Consider the following 20,728-nt stretch of genomic DNA (forward strand, 5'->3'; position numbering starts at 1 on the left):
AAATTGTTAACCACCATGAGATATCGATAGTTGTTTAGTATTGGCGCCAGACCCGTCAGCCAAGAAGACCCAGTCATAGAAGAACCGTACCAAGATGAAATGGACATAAGAATTGAGGAAAAGATTATGCCACTACCGAAAGAGCCCAGAGAAGGAATTATCGTGAAGATCTGAGAAGATCGACACTGCCAACAATAAGGATGTACTACCTGAGTTTTAATGGAACCGTAACCATGCTTCTAAGGGTGGTAGCACCCGAGACCCTGGAGACTATCGATGGATTTTGAGAAGACCCCGAACCTAACCTATTTATTTCTAGCCTCTCCGAATCTCAAGGACGAGATTCATTTTAAGGGTGGTAGGTTTGTAACATCCCAAAATTCTAAATTTTGGAATGTTATATTAAATAGATAGTTTTGATAGTTTGTTTGATTATGGTGTGGTTGCTTGTGTGAAACTGAGTGAAATTTGAAACTCCTTGAAAGTTAAATGAGAGGGAATAAAATGACTTTCCCAAAATTTCATCTTGCATTTTATGATCTCCATGAATTCAAATTCTTTTCAAATACAAAACCCTGGAGTGAAGATGATATGCCTTCTTTCATTTAAATAAATGAAAAGGGTTTTTGAAAAGATTTGAATTTCATTTGGAAATATTTTCCAGTTCAGAAACTTTGTGCAACTCAATGATTTTCATGAGAGAACATAAAATGACTTCTTCAAAACATATGAAATATGAGTTTGAAGTTTAAAAGAATTAAATTTAGAGTCTCATTGAAATTATTTTCAATTTGGAGTTATTTGGATTTTATTCAAATTATTTTTCTCCAAAAATAAAATACATGCAAAATAGGATAAAATGATTCCCTGTAGTAGAAAATTGGAAAGAAATAAATTTGAAACCATTTTGGTATTTTTAAAATGATTTTTATTGGGTTTTATTGGAGCAGTAGCATTGTTTGATTTATTTAAAATTTTGTGGATTTTATTTGGCGTTAGAAAATGTTCATGTTGTAGAAAATCTTTTTCTGAAAATTTTGATATATTATATGCCTACAGTATTTTTTTTAATTTTATTTGGTTAATTTCATATTTATGTCCGTAAAAAAATGTTTTTTTAAAAAACTTTTTGGGCCGAGCGAACTGGGCCACGCCCAGTGTCGGTGTCAAAACCGGCGGATCTCGGGTAGGGGGTCCCGAACTGTGCGTCTAGGCGGATGGTAACAGGAGACAAGGGACACGATCTTTACCCAGGTTCGGGCCCTCTCGATGGAGGTAAAACCCTACTCCTGCTTGATTGATATTGATGATATGGGTAGTACAAGAGTAGATCTACCACGAGATCAGAGAGGCTAAACCCTAGAAGCTAGCCTATGGTATGATTGTTGTTTTGTCCTATGGACTATAACCCTCCGGTTTATATAGGCACCGAAGAGGGTTAGGGTTACACAGAGTCGGTTACAATGGTAGGAGATCTACATATCCGTATCGCCAAGCTTGCCTTCCACGCCAAGGAAAGTCCCATCCGGACACGGGACGAAGTCTTCAATCTTGTGTCTTCATAGTCCAAGAGTCCGGCCAAAGGTGATAGTTCGGCTATCCGGACACCCCCTAATCCAGGACTCCCTCAGTAGCCCCTGAACCAGGCTTCAATGACGACGAGTCCGGCGCGCATATTGTCTTCGGCATTGCAAGGCGGGTTCCTTCTCTGAATACTTCATAGAAGATCTTGAACACAAGGATAGTGTCCGGCTCTGCAAAATAAGTTCCACATACCACCATAGAGAGAATAATATTTACACAAATTCAATCTGCTGACGTATTTCATGGCGCGACATCACACCACGGCCAAGCCTTTACTCGAATCGTTTTTACTGTCCCACCTCAGCGCGTTTAGCGAGGCGGTTTCCTTAGCACGTCTTGTCAAAGTAGAGATCGTGTCCCCTTATTCCGGGATTCTCATCAATACGGGCGTGGGTAACCCAACCGCGCCATTGATTAGGGCGCTTGGGAGATAAGCGAGTTTTACCAGGCTGGTGGGGACGCATAGCTTCGTCCGTCCATATAAGGGGATAAGGATCCACTTTTTCACACACGCCTTCTTCCTCCTTTGCTCATCCATTTCCGCGCACTCGAGATCCAGCGCCCAAGTCCGCACATCTCGCCTCAACCTTCCCCAGCCATGTCCGGAGGGGGAGGCAAGTGGATGGTCTCCTCCGTCACGGAGGGGCACATCAAAAAACCGCGGAAGGCCCGATACTTGTCCAGCGACATCGCGCATCGGCTCCCCAACAAGGGGCAGCTCATCCCCACCCCCAGGCCCCATGAGAGTGTGGTGTTCCTCACCTACTTCCTCCGCGGAATAGGGTTTTCACTTCACCCATTTGTCCGGGGACTCATGTTCTACTACGGCCTGGATTTCCACGATCTGGCCCCGAATTTCATCCTCAACATCTCGGCGTTCATCGTCGTATGCGAGGCCTTCCTCTGCATCCAGCCCCACTTCGGCTTATGGCTGAAGACCTTCAATGTCAAGCCGAAGGTAGTGGGAGGCCGCCAAGGGAGTGCGGAGGTGCCATGGTGGGCAGGATGCCCAACGTCTTATGGCTTGAGGGCTCCTTTGTGGAGACCATAAATGGGTGGCAATTGGGGTGGTTCTACATCACCGAGCCGCGTGACCCTAAATGGGCAGTAGCCGCCGAATTTCGATCTGGATTCCCTACACGGCTCACCTCTTGGAAAGGGATGGGCTTGACGTGGGGTAATTCGGAAGAGCTGACCGGACTTCAATCCTGCGTCCAAAGCCTGGTGAACAAGAAGCTCAAGCTTGTCAACGTAGTCCAGGTCATGCTCATCCGCCGGATCCTCCCGTGCCAACAACGGGCCTTCAACTTGTGGGAGTTTGATCCGGCACAACACCAAACCTTGAGTAGGCTCTTCGACACTACGTACGAAGATGCCTGGAAGGTGCTGTTCAAGGGCGCCGAGGCTCCCGCATCCGCTACCGAAGATCGCGGATTCAGCTCGCAGCGTCAAGCCGGCGAAGTAAGCTATTTTACCCTCTACAGGACACTTGTTTTTCATAGTTTGACTCTATGCGGGATCTAAACTCCCTTACCTTTAATAGGCCTGGCAGAAGACGTCTGAGCAGGTTAACTGTCCGGCTCCCTTGCCAGAAGACCCAGCGGACGCCCGATTGACGGGGCTGCTGGTTCCGGCACCTCACGTGGTGCCGGAGAAGAAGGCCAAGAAGAAGGCCACGGGAACTCGAAGGAGTTCCCGACGCCAGGTGTTGTCGGACTCATCGTCCGATGGCTCCGAGGCGGACTCCTCCCGCGAAGACGAGGAGGAGGAAAAAGAGGCCTCTCCCCCAGCGAGGGGAGAGAAGAAAGGAAGGCCGCCCCCACTGGGGAGGCCGGAGGGTCCAAGAAGGGAAGGAACCTTCCTCCGGACTACTCCACCAACGCCGACAACGGCGAAGAGGAGTGGCCACCGCGGGTTAAGCCCCTGGCGACATCGTAAGTGTCCGGATACTAGAATAACTCATGGCGTTTCATTTGTCGCATAGAATCTCCTAACGCCGAATATAACCCTGCAGCCCGCCCAAGGACGGGCTCGACACTTCAACGAGTGGCTCCCTGGCTTCATCGGATGTGAATAGCACTTCACTTCCGGCCGTCTCCTCTCCTCGCGTTGCGGATGACACCGAGGTGGGGTCCCAAAAGGGGCCCAGCCAGGAGGAGGAGGTCCTGGAGGTGCCGCAAGGCAACCTCCCGGATTTCGGGCACAAGAGGGATCAAACCCCGAAGGGTTCTGAGTCTGGCCCTGGGCCGGACTCCGCACCGGAACCTTCAGTGGTTCCGGAGTCCGGCAGGCGGCCCCTTCGTAAGAAGGGCGACACTGCGACACCGGTGACCTCCGTCCAACCGGAGGCACCGGATAATTTGCTGGAGGCGCTTAACGGCGCCTCCATCGACGAGGAGCACCACACTGTTATGAGTGTGGTGATCCAGAAAGTTCAGTCCGCCAAGAGCGGGCTGACTGAAGCCTGTGCCAGCCTTCTAACAGGCTTTGATGTATGTATTTAAGACATGTAAAAATATTACCGCATAGACAGTAGCCCCTGATGCTCAGTTCGGTGTTCGGAAAGAAAAGCCAAACTGAGGATCTAAAAAGATGTACGCATGAGTCTAACATAAGTATGTCAATATGGGAATGCAGGCTGCACTGCTGACCTCTGCCGCACTGACTGCGGAGGTCAATGCATTGAAGCAGAGCCTCGAGCAGTCCGAGAACAAGCTCGGCCTTGCCAAGAAGCAGCTCGAGGACAAGGAAGGTAAGTAATACCTTATGGAAGTATATAAAACATGTGGTTGCAAAAAATAACATGAATAACGTAAGAATTGCAGGGGCCACGAACGAGGTGGCGACCCTGAAGGAAGCGGTGTCCAAGGCTGAAAGCAATGCGTCCGCAGAATGCACCGAGCGAGAGAAGCAGGAGGCGCGGGTGGCGGAGGTGCGGCAAGAGCTCCAGGTTCTCTTGGAAAAACACGAGAGTTTGGAGCGTGACTCAAAGACTCGAGAGTCCGAGCTTGCCTCGGCTCTTGAGAGCGCCAAAACCACTAAGGCCGAAGCCCAAAAAGCCCTCCAGGAAATTGAGGCAATAAAGAAGATAGCGGCGGGTAAGGCATTCTTCATGCAAAGCAAGCACGTGAAAGTGAATTACTTGTTACTTACCCGAATCTGGAGCTCTCCAGGAGCATTCACAGATTTGCCCTGCAGTGTGTCCAACGCTGCCGCATTCTACCAAGCCGAGGAGGGGAGCTCGATGGAGAAGGTGTTCTGGTCTCAGTATGCTGAGGCCGGACACCCGGTGCCCTTGAGCGACCAGGCCATGAAGGGCCTCATAGTTCGGCTGTGGCCCGAGGAAGCCATGCCTGGGAGCTACTTTGGGCTGGTGAGGCGGCTGGTGGATGCCTGTACTGAAGGAGGCGGTGTCCAAGGCTGAAAGCAATGCGGCCACGGAGCGCACCGAGCGAGAGAAGCAGGAGGGGCGGGTGGTGGAGGTGCGGCAAGAGCTCCAGGCTCTCGTGGAAAAACACGAGAGTTTAGAGTGTGACTCAAAGCCTCGAGAGTCCGAGCTCGCCTCGGCTCTTGAGAGCGCCAAAGCCGCTAAGGCCGAAGCCCAGAAAGCCCTCCAGGAAATTGAGGCAATGAAGAAGATAGCGGCGGGTAAGGCATTCTTCATGCAAAGCAAGCACGTGAAAGTGAATTACTTGTTACTTACCCGAATCCGGAGCTCTCCAGGAGCATTCACAGATCTGCCCCGCAGTGTGTCCGACGCTGCCGCATTCTATCGGGCCGAGGAGGGGAGCTCGACGGAGAAGGTGTTCTGGTCTCAGTATGCTGAGGCCGGACACCCGGTGCCCTTGAGCGACCAACTGAAGCAGCTGGTCGAGCTCCATAAGGTGGCCGAACAGGCCATGAAGGGCCTCATAGTTCGGCTGTGGCCTAAGGAAGCCATGCCTGGGAGCTACTTCGGGCTGGTGAGGCGGCTGGTGGACGCCTGTCCATGGATTGAAGTCGTCAAGCGCTCCGTCTGTATCGAAGGTGCCCGTAGGGCCCTTGCCCGTGCTAAAGTGCACTGGTGCAAGATGGACGCTGAGAAGCTTGTGACAGACGCTCCACCGCCAGGCAGGGAGTATCGCAAGCCTGAGATGTATTATGAGAACGTCCTGAAGGGTGCCCGCCTTATAGCGGGTGAATGCTCCAAAGATGTAATTTTTGAGTAAACTCCCATTTGTTATCATGTACGCTTGAAAACTTGTTCATATGCGCTAAGCAACGCTTGTGAATTTAAAATATTACCTTCTGTGCGGCCGTTTATTAAATTTGAGAGATGGCGAGTCGTTGGCTTCTGCCCCCATGCCACGAGTGTTGGGGTGTTCGGGATAAACTTGAGTGCTCTTTTCCCCATTCTTGGGTCCTTCGAGGGAGGCGCTCAACACAAGGAACAAGGCAACTTGACTATAATGCTTGAACACTCTCACTTAGCCATAGAATTCTATAATTTTAAATTTTGGCGAAGCCCCTAGTATTCAGAAGACCGAATTTGAGGCACTATCCACGCCTGGGCCGGACAAAGCCGACTCCTCGCTCTAAGCGGCATAAGTCTTTAGGGACTCGAAAAACCTCTCGAACAGCGACCGACTCTCGCCCTATCATGACGGTCAGTTTTAGCTTTCTCCACTGAGGTGCTCAACCCAGCTCAACCGGGGCACAATCGCAGTGGTTCTCCCAGCTCTACCTTAGCCGATATAACGGAACGTAAGGTACCAAAACATGGGAGCCGGGCAAACCCAACTATTGACCCAAGACATGATTCAAATGCTATAAGTTCGGGGTGCCGCACTTGTGAAAGTGTTCGGACTTATCACACCATATTTTGGGGTACTTAAGCCCCTGGTGTATTTGGCCGTACCAAAATGTACGGATGCAACATGTCATAAGTGAACATATATAGATAAAAAAGGAATGCAGTAATAGGCAAAAGCTATGCATTGTTTATTCAAAAAAGCTGCGGTAAAAGCAGAACGATACAAATAGTGCGATAAGCAAGGGACGGGACTATTTGACATGTCTCCCTCCAGGAGCAAGCTGCGGGATGATATGTAAAACAAGTATACTGCTCGTTATAGAGACCACCTGGACACTCGACGTAGCTTTCTGCTTCCCTGGCTGTTGCATCGTGTGTTCGGTGATTCTACTGCCGGACAGGGCTTCTTGAGAAAGGAGTCCTGAAAGTAAGAGAGAAGAGAAGAATGACATAATTGGGAGCCCCTGGTGCGGTTGAGCTGCATTCTGGGCCTGCCGTGGTCGTGCCCCTCCCCTATGCCCATGGTATTTCCAGAGCGTAATTATGTATGCGTAGTACTGGTTTCGCAATTTCACGAGGGCTGGGGTTGGGGCCGCATTGCTATGCGTGCTTGGAACGTGCCGGGTGGTCTTGTTGTAGGTTACTCCAGGCGCGCTTGACGGTGTCCGGACGTTTAATAGCCGGACTCGAGAATTGCCTTGAGAGGCTGATTTGTACTTCCACCGCGAGGGCCGCCGTATGCTCCTCCGTTCAGAGAGAGCGTTCGGTGTTTCCGTTGACCGTAATGACTCCTCGAGGGACTGGCATCTTGAGCTTGAGGTATGCATAGTGCGGCACCGCATTGAACTTTGCAAATGCGGTTCGTCCGAGCAGTGCGTGATAGCCGTTGCGGAATGGGACTATGTCGAAGATTAATTCCTTGCTTCGGAAGTTATCCGGTGATCCGAAGACCACTTCAAGTGTAACTGAGCCTGTATAGTTGGCCTCTACACCTGGTATGACGCCTTTGAAGGTCGTCTTTGTGGGTTTAATCCTTGAGGGGTCTATGCCCATCTTGCACACTGTATCCTGATAAAGCAGGTTCAGGCTGCTGCCATCGTCCATCAGGACTCTAGTGAGGTGAAATCCGTCAACGATTGGGTCCAGAACCAATGCGGCGAATCCGCCATGGCGAATGCTGGTGGGGTGGTCCCTTCGATCAAAAGTGATTGGGCAGGAGGACCACGGATTGAACTTTGGGGCGACTGGCTCCATCGCATATACGTCCCTTAGTGCACGCTTCCGCTCCCTTTTTGGGTATGTGGGTTGCGTATATCATGTTCACCGTCCGCACTTGTGGGGGGAAGCCCTTCTGTCCTCTATTGTTTGGCGGCCGAGGCTCCTCCTCGTCGTTGCTATGCAGCCCCTTTGTCATTGTTTTCGGCATTTAACTTGCCTGCCTGCTTGAACACCCAACAATCCCTGTTGGTGTGATTGGCTGGCTTTTCGGGGGTGCCGTGTATCTGGCACGAGCGATCGAGTATTCGGTCCAAATTGGATGGGCTCGGAGTATTTCTTTTGAATGCCTTTTTCCGCTAACCGGGTTTAGAGCCTCTGAATCCGGCATTGACTGCCGTACCTTCAGCATTATCGCCATTAATGCGGCGCTTGTGCTTGTTGCGACGCGACCTGCCGTTGCTGTCCTTGGTATCCGAATTACCAGGGCTCTTGGTCATATTGTTACTACGAGCTAGCCAGCTGTCCTCTCCCACGCAAAAGCGGGTCATGATTGTTGTGAGGGCTGCCATGGATTTCGGCTTTTCCTGTCCTAGGTGCCGGGCAAGCCACTCGTCGCGGATGTTATGTTTGAAGGCTGCAAGGGCCTCTGCATCCGGACATTCGACAATTTGATTTTTCTTGGTTAGGAACCGTGTCCAGAATTGTCTGGCCGATTCCTCTGGCTGCTAAATTATGTGGCTTAGGTCATCGGTGTCTGGTGGTCGCACATAGGTGCCCTGGAAGTTGTTGAGGAATGCGGCTTCCAGGTCTTCCCAACAACTAATTGACTCCGCTGGCAAGCTGTTAAGCCAATGCCGAGTTGGTCCTTTAAGCTTGAGTGGGAGGTATTTGTTGGCGTGTAGATCATCACCGCGGGCCATGTGGATATGAAGGAGATAGTCCTCGATCCAGACCGCAGGATCTGTTGTGCCATCGTATGATTCAATGTTTACGGGTTTGAAACCCTCAGGGATTTGATGATCCATCACTTCGTCTGTGAAGCATAGTGGGTGTGCGGCGCCTCTGTATTGGGCTATATCACGATGCAGCTCAAATGAGCTTTGTCTACTGTGTTCGGCCCGGCCAGAATTGCCATATCCGGTGTGACGGTTATCATCACGCATCGTGGGGCGCCCACACGATCCATAGATCGATCTTGTTTGCCTTGCCTTCTCCTCCAATATATCTCGTAGGTCTGGTGCATTTCCTCGTGCCTTGGTACTTTTTGGGCGACGCCGGGGTGCGGCTTGAGTGGAGGGCCGAGAGGCCTCTCTGTCGCGGCCACGAGGTGGCCGGTCGGCCTTATTATGCGCTGGTGATGTAGGTTTAGGTGCTTCCTCCTCTAATCGGGGTAGCAGCCTGCGTGTTGGGTAGCTCTTGGAGGGGCGTTCGAGTTCGTGCTCTTCTGCTGCCAGGACTTCAGTCCATCTGTTGGCTAGCAAATCTTGGTCAGCTCTAAGCTGCTCCTGCTTTTTCTTGAGGCTGCTTGCCATGGCCATAAGCCTGCGTTTGAAATGCTCTTGTTCGACGGGATCCTTAGGCATGACAAATTCATCGTCGTCGAGGCTTGCCTCATCTTCGGAGGAGGCATGTAATTATCGTCCTCTACCTCTCTGTCTGCCGCTCTCTCATGAGGGCTGGCTTCTCCGTCCTCCCGCGTTGAATCCTGCCGGAGGGGGTTGTCTTCGGCACTGTCCGGGGTGTTATTGTCTCCCGTGCCGGAATCACCATTTTTGCTGTGGCGGGATTTAGAGCGGCGCCGCTAACGTTGGCGCTTAGGCTGTTTCTTGGAGGGGTCATCCTCCATTGTTCCATCGCCATTCCCATCTTTTGGGATGTCCACCATGTAAATGTCGTATGACGAGGTGGCCTTCCAGTGCCCTGTAGGCGCTGGTTCTTGGTCGTCTCCTGCATCGTCGTCCATACCGTCAATCTCTTCGGAGTCGAAGTCGAGCATGTCGGTTAAATCATCGACAGTGGCTATGAAGTGGGTGGTGGGTGGGCTTTGAATTTCTCCGTCGTCCGCATCCCAACCTTCCTGACCATAATCCGGCCAGGGCTCTCCTGATAAAGAGAGAGACTTTAGTGAATTCAGGATGTTGCCAATGGGCGAGTGCTGAAAGATGTCCGTGGCAGTGAACTCCATGTTCGGCGCCCAATCGGATTCGATTGGTAGGGGCGCGGAAGGTTCGGAGTCCGGAGAGGAGTCCGGCACTTTGGAGTCACGAGCTTCACAAAGGACAGGGTTGGTGTTCAACTCAATCACCATAGAGATAGCAGCCCCCAAGGCGGTGTCCAGCCACCCATCCTCGATCGGCGTAGTCGGCTCCGAGCTAAAGGTCGGAGCGGACACTTGTGCGGCCTCCAGGGCACTGTCCGGTGATAGAGCTAGATCATGCCCATCGTGACAGTGTGGCGCACTTGGCTGTGGCTCGAACCCGTCGAAGATCAAGTCTTCGCGGACGTCAACCGTATAGTTCAAACTTCCAAATCTGACCTGATGGCCAGGGGCGTAGCTTTCAATCTGCTCCAGATGGCCAAGCGAATTGGCCCACAGTGCAAAGCCACCAAATACGAAGATCTGTCCGGGAAGAAAAGTCTCACCCTGGACCGCATCGTTGTTGATGATCGGAGGACCCATCGGGCCTAAAGATGACGACACAGAGGAACTCTCAATGAAAGCACCAATGTCGGTGTCAAAACCGGCGGATCTCGGATAGGGGGTCCCGAACTGTGCGTCTAGGCGGATGGTAACAGGAGACAAGGGACACGATGTTTTTACCCAGGTTCGGGCCCTCTCGATGGAGGTAAAACCCTACTCCTGCTTGATTGATATTGATGATATGGGTAGTACAAGAGTAGATCTACCACGAGATCAGAGAGGCTAAACCCTAGAAGCTAGCCTATGGTATGATTGTTGTTCTGTCCTAAAGTCTAAAACCCTTCGGTTTGTATAGGCACCGAAGAGGGTTAGGGTTACACAGAGTCGGTTACAATGGTAGGAGACCTACATATCCGTATCGCCAAGCTTTCCTTCTATGACAAGGAAAGTCCCATCCGGACACGGGACGAAGTCTTCAATCTTGTGTCTTCATAGTCCAGGAGTCCGGCCAAAGGTGATAGTTCGGCTATCCGGACACCCCCTAATCCAGGACTCCCTCACCCAGCCCAGCGGCCCAAGTCGCCGCCACCTCCGTATCCGGCTCACGCACGCATCGCCGCCGCCATGGACGCTGTGTCTGCGTCGGACTCCCGCCGCCGCCTTTGCTCGCCCCTCCTCCACGCCTTCCCCAGCCTTTATAAGCGGATCGCCCCGGTCCCCTCCTCTCTCCTCCCGAGCCGCCGCGCCGCTGCCGCATCGCGCGCACCGCCACCGTCGCCGGACTTCGCCGCCGCCACCGCATGCTCCGCTAGCCGCCGCAGCTAACGCCGCGCCGCGCCGCTCCTTGCCTTCGCCCTGCGTAGCCCCACCCCGCCGCCGCGTAGCCGCCGCGCCAAAGCTCGCCGCTGTCACCGGAGCCTCGCCGTCGCCGCCCGATCTGCCAACTGTCGCCGCCGCCGGTTTCCAACGAAAATCGCCCCGAACCGATACTAAACCAACCCAGTCCGACCCGGTTTTATTTTAAGTTCCGGTTTTAGGTTAAATCCGGTTTTTCTTAATAACCTAGTTAATTAGTGAATGCTCACTGTTTATCTCTTTGAAGTGAACAGATTCGTTCGTTAGCATTCGGTAGCGAACGTTCGTTTGGTAGAATTTTTCTTTTCTTTTTAATTTCGGCCAGGGACCTATCTGTGATTATTTTCTTTACAGATTAGTCCCTATTCTTCAAACCTTCGTTACTTTTTGCTCGTTTATCCAAATTCAACGAAACCAACGCCCACTTCTTTGTTACGATCTCCTCTATCCAGTAAAACAACTTAAACAATGTTTTTGAAAATTTAAAAGTTGTTTTCAAATATATTTGAATTTGAATTTCTTTTGTTCATAACTCGAGTTCTATAACTCCGATTTAATTGATTCTTTTTGCAAATCGAAGCTCTTGACCTAAACTTTCTGATAAGACCAAATTCACTTAATTTTGGTATTGTTAGAAATTGTTTTCTGTTGCAAGAGTTAATTGCTTGTTTTTGAAGTTTTCCGAGATCTTTCCTTCTATTCTTTTGCATGAGTGCTTATGTAGGCAATTGCTTGCTCACGATAGATTGAACGGAGTGTGACGAGTTGAAATATCAGGAGTCATGAGTGCGAATCATCTTCTTCAACAGTACAAGGCAAGTTCACACTTTGATCATACTTTTCATTACCCAGTTTTTATGCATTAGTTTCAACCCTCAAACATTGCATGAGTAGGATTGATAACATGTGGGTATTGGGAAGTAGTTGATGAGGTAGGAACCTATTGTCTTGCATTCAACCCCTGGGTACTATTATGTTATGCTTACTGCTATGATATGCTCATAGACGTGGTTTTGTTTTGAGAGAATTCATGAAAGATGTGAGATTTTTTGTTAACTAAGGTTTAACTTAAGGTGGCTACTTTAATACACATCTGAGTGGATTGGTTGGGGCACCCTGGAGCACCCAGTGGTTTGCCCGGGCACCTGGAGAATCCAGTGTTGTCCTAGGATATCCCGGAGTACCCGTGTGGTCATCCTATGGTTCGCCACCCAGGCTCAAAGGGATCATAATATTATTCATGCTAGAAACTTCCGTGTGCAGCCACAAGCCATTATGGGCTCTGGCATAGTTGAGTAAGTTGTGTGACCTCTTTTAGTGGTAGGCTAGCAGATGTAGGGGATGTAGGTGGTACTGTGTACCCAGAGTAAAGAGTTAACGCTTTTGAAAGACTGTGTCTCGGTCATCCGTTTCACAAACACTATGTAGTGCGAGAAATTCAACGGAGGAGATCGAGTCTTGTGGGGAAAAGTGTGCAAACCTCTTTAGAGTGTACAATGTAATCATGATTAGCCGTGTCCCCGGTTATGGACATCTTGAGTATCTGGTACTTGAATTATTGATTTGATCTCATCACTTTACCTAATTAATTTGTTGGGTTATAATTATTATTTTGGGATTGAGTTGGAGGAACCTTCTCAATAATTTTCAACGAACTTGGTAGTTAAATAAAATATATACCTGTGTTGTAGGGAAAATTTGGCTTTATGCAAAAATAAACTTAGAGCCTCCACCAGCCATATATGCATGTAGTGATAGCCATTATTCAGCATTGCTCTATAGTGTGAAATTGCCAGTACATTCAATGTACTGACCTACATGGCTGCAATGTCTCATGTTGCAGGAATCTTATGATGAGTAAGTGATACGTTAGGGTTACAATGTCTACACTCAACTTTGTCGTTGGTGTTGATGGGAATCCACAACCTTGTTGTTACTTCCGCTATTTGGATTGAGGTAACCGTATTTACGTTACTTTATACATGTGATTTACCTCTATTATAAATCCTCGAGTACTGTGTTTGCAGCATACCGATCTAGGGATGACACTTAAGCACAGAGACTTGATCCATTCGGGTCGGGTCACTACACCAGTATAAACTCCTATGTCCTTTTGTCCCATTTAACCCCTTTAAGCTAACCTAGTGCGATGGCTCCACGACTAAGTCCTCACACAAGGACATCTCCTGTGACAATTCCACAACAGTTGGCGCCCATCGTGGGGCCATCGCACGGTGGTTTCGAGTTCTTACATGGCAACTTTGAAGGGATCAAAGGATATGCTGTGGGCCGGATGACCAAGAGTCGCCGCGGCACGCTCTACATCGACGATGCAGGCTGGGGCCCTGAGGCCGGCTCAATCGAGTACGGGTACCAGATCCCCTTCAGCGGAATTCACGTCTTCATCAGCAAGATCAGCGAACCGGGCCCTGAGCCGGACACCTGCACCGACATCATCGAGACGGCTCAGCGTGCACGACCCGCCCAGGTTAAACCCGCCATGAAGCTCGCCTTCGTGGGATTCATCCACGGGGGAGAATTTGAGGAAGGTTCCATGTCTGGCAGTGAGACGGCCATCTACTCTGATGGTGAATCGTCCACAGGCAAGACTATTTCATTGTATCAACTGCAGGACGGCGGGCTTGGGGGCTATTCGGATGGCGACAGTATTCCGGACCTCTATGAGCCGCCGAACCGGGTCGTGATTTTCATGGCCGTTACGCAGCCAGTTCAGAATTCTTCGACCGCAGCGGCAATGGTTTTCAGGTCAGCAACAGCGACGGCGGTCGGGGCAGGAGGCCTTGCACGCCCGCCGGCTCAGGTCTTGTCCGACTTATTGGACACTTTGACAACATTGTTGATAGCAGAGGTTATCCCGGCAAATCAAACTCAGCATAATGCGGAGGTTGCAAAACTACGAGATGAGATAGCTCAAGCCAAGGAAGATCTGGCATTGGAGGACACGAGGATGGCTGCGGAACGAGCCGCTTTGGATGCTTAGGCGCAACAAACCCATGCCGATTCCTTCCGGCTCTTGTTGGATCAGAACGCTTCAAACGAAGTCCTGAGGAGAAGGCACCAGAGTCGTCTGCCTCTGGTTTACGAGGCGAGGAACCTCTTCAACACACCTGGTGTAGGGACCAGTGACCCACCAGGGATAAACCGGGTAGTAGCCGCGCCTGGGACTGGAGTGCCAGCTCAACCACGCACGACGGACCCGCCTCGTCAAAATAATATCCCACCACAACATGTACCGACACCATCGGGTCATTATTCTAACCCATTGGATAACATGATTGCTGCGACGTCGCGATTGGCGGCTCTCCCAGTTGAAGGCGAATCTCCAGCTGCGGTTGAAACACAAAGGGCTAGAGAGCTTCTACAGATAGCATTGGTGCAGCAGGAGGCCTATTCTTATAGTCGTGAGAGGATCCATTCAACCCCTCGCCCGAGCCGGAGTTATAGCAGACACATGGACTCCCCGACGGTGTCAAGCAGTGAGCAGCGTCGTATCCCGCCCCATGGACATGACCCGCCCCATAATACCCAGGCCCTGATGGATCAGGATAGAGCATGTTGGGAGGCTGAGCTGGCGGCTCAGTATGCGGCTCATCAACCATCTCCGGCTTATCCGACAACTTTGGTGGAGGCAGGCATGACCTCTAGAAGCACAGGTGTACCATGTTTAGCGCCAGCTCTGCGTAATGAGCATCTGCCCAAGGATTTCAAAGGACCTCGTAAGGTGCCCAACTACACAGCCAACTTGCCCCCTGAGGCGTGGATTGAGAGTTACGAGATGGCCATGGAGCTACTAGAGGTTAGCGATGCTGCATGTGCCAAATACTTCACCATGATGCTGGATGGGACGACTCGCACTTGGTTAAAAGGGCTGCCTGCCAACTCCATCGGGTCGTGGGCCGAGTTAAAAGCCCAGTTTATCCAGAATTTTAAGGATACATGCAAGCAGCCCATGTCGATTGCGGATTTGGATGCCTGCGCCCAAGAAGAGGGCAAGTCAACGACCCATTGGGTGCGCCGGGTCAAAGCCATCTTGCACTCATCAGATAACATCAATGCCGGTTCAGCAGTCCTCATGTTAGAGAAGAATTGTTGTTTTTTGCCTCTTAAATAGAAGCTAGGGCGACTCAAGTGCCACTGCATCTATATGGGGGAACTGATGGCGGCTCCGATTAAATATGCCGACTCTGATAGTACCAAGGACCCCGAGTCTGATGATGAAAAGACGGGAAAGAGAAAGAAGAGTGGCAACACCAAGGGCCAGCATCATAACCTGGCGAGTCAGGGGGGCAATAGTAAGCGCAAGGCCGATAACAGCTTAGATTTTATGGCCAATACCAATACGCAGAATAATGGTCAGCGTCGTAAGGGGAGGCCACTTCCTCGGGCAGGAGGGTCAGGTCTCAATCTTGAGCAGATGTTGAATCAGCCCTGCCCAAAGCATGGTTTGCGGGAAAGGCCATCCAGTCACCTTTGGAAAGACTGCTGAGGGAGTCCTGGACTAGGGGGTGTCCGGATAGCCGGACTATCATCATCGGCCGGACTCCAAGACTATGAAGATACAAGATTGAAGACTTCGTCCCGTGTCCGCATGGGACTTTCCTTGGCGTGGAAGGCAAGCTTGGCAATACGGATATGTAGATCTCCTACCATTGTAACTGACTCTGTGTAACCCTAGCCCTCTCCGGTGTCTATATAAACCGGAGGGTTTTAGTCCGTAGGACGAACAACCATCACAACAATCATACCATAGGCTAGCTTCTAGGGTTTAGCCTCCTTGATCTCGTGGTAGATCCACTCTTGTACTACCCATATCATCAATATCAATCAAACAGGAGTAGGGTTTTACCTCCATCAAGAGGGCCCGAACCTGGGTAAAAACATCGTGTCCCTTATCTCCTGTTACCATCCGCCTAGACGCCCAGTTCGGGACCCCCTACCCGAGATCCGCCGGTTTTGACACCGACATTGGTGCTTTCATTGAGAGTTCCTCTGTGTCGTCACGATCAGGAAGGATGCCTCTTCCCGTCTTTAAAGACGGTACCATCACCGAAGGAGCTTTGGCCGCCGGCCAAACTATCCGGCTGGGCGGTTTTCTCATGACCGCCCGTTCGGCCACCGCTTCGATGATGACCTCTCGGGTCATCGAAAGCAATCTTCACGTCAACTCGGAATTCTTCGAGCAGCTGGATCCAATGGAGCTCTCTTCCGTAAACGAGCTCTTGGATCGCATCGCCGCCCTGGGAGTCGCTACAGACTACAACCAGATTGGGCTTAAAACCGATCTGAGAGAGATTAACTCTCCCCAGGTTACCCACCATGTTGCGGTGGTAGAGGAACAAAGCGGTGGCTCCTCTTCTGTATTAAAAACTAGTTATGTCCGGACTCCCGAACCCTCCATGCCGGATTCCCGCGGAGGGACAGACGTCGATCAAGCACTGAACCTAAAATCAGGCATCGGATCAGACTCGTTGGACAACATCCAGCAACCCAAGCTTCCAAATTCGGAAACTTTCCGGCCCTTGAGCCTCGAGATGGGTAGGGTTCCGGACTCAATTCCACCCGCCCACCCAAACATATGCAATCTATCTCAAATCCGGCAAGAGCCCGCTGAAACAGTACATCATTACTAGGCCAGATTCCTCCTGGTTATGGACAGGATAAAAGACTGCCGTGAGGAAAACGCAATTTCAATTTTCTGCAATAATTGCACGGACAAGGGAATCTTAAACGCCGTAAGTCGTCGTGAAATTACACGATTCGCCGACCTGGCGTCCATAGTATGCAAGTACTGTGCGATGGAGAGTTTCTGGAAAACCGAAACTAAGTTTTGGGACAATCCGGCTCCGAATACAACCCTAGTCCGAAACAAAAGGGTGCATCATACTCAGGCACCGGGTACAAAAACCAAAAAGCAAAAACCCCATAAAGGGCACGGAACCGTACTGGAGGGATGGCTCAGTGGACCCTGTAAAATTCATAGTATAGAAGGCGCCACTCCAACACATAGCCTTTGAGCATGTTGGATACTGCAGCAGGTGGCCAAAAGTGGCGAAGAGCTTCTAGCCCCAGAGAACCACCCTAACAGTACCAGTACGGTGTCAACAGTCTTCGAGACTTTCGCATCAAATAATATGCGGAAACGAACAATCCGTAGCCTCGCCGAAGTCTACCAAGTAGCAACAACAAATCCATGGAGCGACACGACCATCACCTTCAACGCCAGCGACGAACCTAAATTCCGAACAGCCCGAGCACCAGCCGCATTGGTCCTCGGCCCAATAGTGGACGGCTTTCATCTTACCAAGGTACTCATGGATGGCGGCAGCGGATTAAACCTCATCTACGAGGAAACTCTTCAAAAAATGGAAATAGACTGGAGCCGCATTGAGCGAAGCAGCACAACCTTTAGAGGAATAATCCCTAGCCGGGAAGCACGTTGCACAGGAAAAATCACACTTGATGTGGTGTTCGGCTCGCCGGACAATTACAGGTCCGAAGAGGTCACGTTCCAAGTGGCCCCGTTTAGCAGCGGATATCACGCTATATTAGGGCGCGAGGCATTCACAATTTTTCAAGCCATACCCCATTACGGGTACATGAAGCTTAAGATGCCCGGGCCCAGTGGAATAATCACCCTTGTCAATGATCCGGACACAGCACTCCGCGCCGAAAACAAGACATCCTCATTAGCCCTAGAGGCACTATCCGAAGCCCTAGCGGCGGAGGAACTCACTGCGCTGCGCTCTACGGTGGATAGGGATGATGTGATACTCGATAAGAGATCCAAGTCCACCTCTTTTAAACCAGCGGACGAAATAGTCAAATTCCAGGTCCATCCAACGGACCCAACAAAGACGGCCTCCATCGGGGCACAGTTGAACCCTGATGTAGACGCCGCACTACGAGAATTCCTTCGGGAAAATTGGGACATCTTTGCCTGGCACCCTTCAGATATGCCAGGAATCCCACGCAGATTGGCAGAACACAGCCTAAACATCCTAAAAGGATTCAAGCCAGTCAAACAGGCTCTTCGGCGATTTTCCGAACCCAAAAGACAGGCAATGGGAGAAGAGCTAGCCAAACTACTGGAAGCCGGATTCATCAGAGACATCAAACATCCGGACTGGCTAGCAAACCTGGTAATGGTACCAAAGAAGGACAAATCCTGGCGCCTATGTGTCGATTTTAAAGACCTCAACAAGGCCTGCCCAAAGGATCCTTTCCCCCTTCCCCGCATCGACCAAATAATCGATGCTACTGCAGGGCACGATTCATTGTGCTTCCTTGACGCATACTCCGGCTACCATCAAATCAAGATGGCGGAGGCGGACCAAGCCGCAACGGCATTCATTACTCCATACGGACCATTCTGCTTCAACACGATGCCCTTCGGACTCAAAAATGCCGGCGCAACATATCAGCGCATGATTCAGACATGTCTGGCTACCCAGATCGGCAAAACAGTAGAGGCATACGTAGACGACGTAGTCGTCAAAACCAAACACGTCGAAACTCTAGTAGACGATTTGAGGCTCACATTCGACAACCTCCGAGCATATGACATTAAGCTGAACCCGGAAAAATGCGTTTTCGGCGTACCAGCCGGAAAGCTCCTGGGCTTCATTGTATCCGGTAGAGGAATTGAAGCAAACCCAGCCAAGATCCGAGCTCTAGCACAGCTGGATATTCCAAAAGACCTCAAACAAATACAAAAAATGACTGGATGCGTGGCGGCTCTAAGCCGCTTCATCTCCCGTTTGGGAGAAAAGGCATTGCCCCTCTATCGCCTCCTCAGGCGCACCGAACACTTCGAATGGACGGATGCTGCCACTGCCGGACTCGAAGAAATAAAGGCCGTATCGGCAACAAATCCGGTCCTGGCCGCGCCTAACTTGGGCGAACCAATGTTGTTATACATCGCGGCAACACATCAAGTTGTAAGCGCGGTACTCGTTGTCGAATGAGAAACAGAAGGGCATAAATTCCCTCTTCAAAAACCAGTGTACTACGTATCCACTATCTTAACTCCTTGCAAGTCGCGGTACCCGCATTATCAAAAGATAGCATACACGGTGTTCATGGCATCCCGGAAGCTGTGACACTACTTTCAAGAGTGTTCGATAACAGTGGCCTCCGAAGTACCCCTCAACGACATCATAAACAACCGCGACACGACGAGCAGGATTGCAAAATGGGCCATTGAGCTCTTACCATTTGACATAACCTACAAACCACGGCGAGCTATAAAGTCGCAAGTCCTGGCTGACTTCGTCGCCGAATGGACTGAAGCCGAACTCCCTAAAGAGTCTGGCGCATGCCTACAAGGTCCATGAAGGGGAACTTTATAAAAAAAGCACAACTGGAGTCCCTCAAAGGTGTATCTCCGAAGAAGAAGGGCGAAATCTTCTGGCTAAAATTCACGCCGGACTAGGTGGACCCCACGCTGCAGCCCGGGCCCTTGTAGGTAAGGCCTTCCGTACAGGATTTTATTGGCCGACGGCCCGGGCAGATGCTCAGGACTTAGTCCAACGATGCGTCGGTTGTCAGCTCTTTGCTAATCAGAGCCACATGCCACCCACCGCCCTCAAAACTATACCCATCACCTGGCCATTCGCGGTCTGGGGGCTTGACATGGTCGGACCCCTTAAAGGGGGAACCCACAAGCAAAAATACCTATTGGTCATGGTGGACAAATTCACCAAATGTATAGAGGCCAAGCCAGTTAAAACGGCCGAATCCGGACCTATGATAGACTTCATATCCGGGTTAGTACACCGTTACGGTGTCCCCCACAGCATCTTCACCGATAACGGCATGAACTTCACGGCCGACAAGGTTAAACTCTGGTGCAAAAATATGGGCATTAAGCTCGACTACACTTCAGTCTACCACCCTCAAACCAACGGTCAAGTTGAACGAGCAAATGGTCTAATAATGAGCGGCATCAAACCCAGACTAGTGCGGTCCCTTACGGAATCTAACATGCACTGGGTAGAGGAGCTTGACTCCGTACTCTGGGGGCTGCGGACCACGCCAAACTGTACTACCGGATTCACACCATTCTTTATGGTATACGGCGCAGAGGCAGTTTTGCCCTACGACATAATTCATGACTCACCTCGAGTGCGCATGTACGAAGAAAGAGAAGCCGAGCTGGATCGGCAGGACAACTTGGACACATTAGAGGAGGAGCACGATGTGGCAAAGGCTCGTTCCGCATTCTATCAGCAGCAGGCTCAAAGGTATCAAAGCAGAGAAGTACGGGCTAAAACATACAATGTTGGCGAACTGGTTCTACGCCTGCCGGACAAGAAAAAGGACAAACTCAAGCCCAAATGGGAAGGTCCCTTCATCATCGACCAAGTCCTGACCGGCGGAGCATACCGTCTGCGAAACGCATCGGACAACCGACTCAAGCCGAACCCATGGAACGCAGCCCGCCTCCGAAGATTCTACGCCTAGCGCCGGACTTAGAGTTCGTCTCCCTCCCCCGTCCACATTTTATACTTCAGTTGCCTTTTATATCTCTTTTTTCTTCTTTTTCACTTTTTTCATAAAGCCCTTGAGGGCCTATTTGCGCATTGTTCGCACACACTTGATGTGCTACCCGCACTCAT

This window comes from Triticum aestivum, chromosome 3B (genome assembly GCF_018294505.1).
Source record: "Triticum aestivum cultivar Chinese Spring chromosome 3B, IWGSC CS RefSeq v2.1, whole genome shotgun sequence".
Classification (NCBI taxonomy): Eukaryota; Viridiplantae; Streptophyta; class Magnoliopsida; order Poales; family Poaceae; genus Triticum; species Triticum aestivum.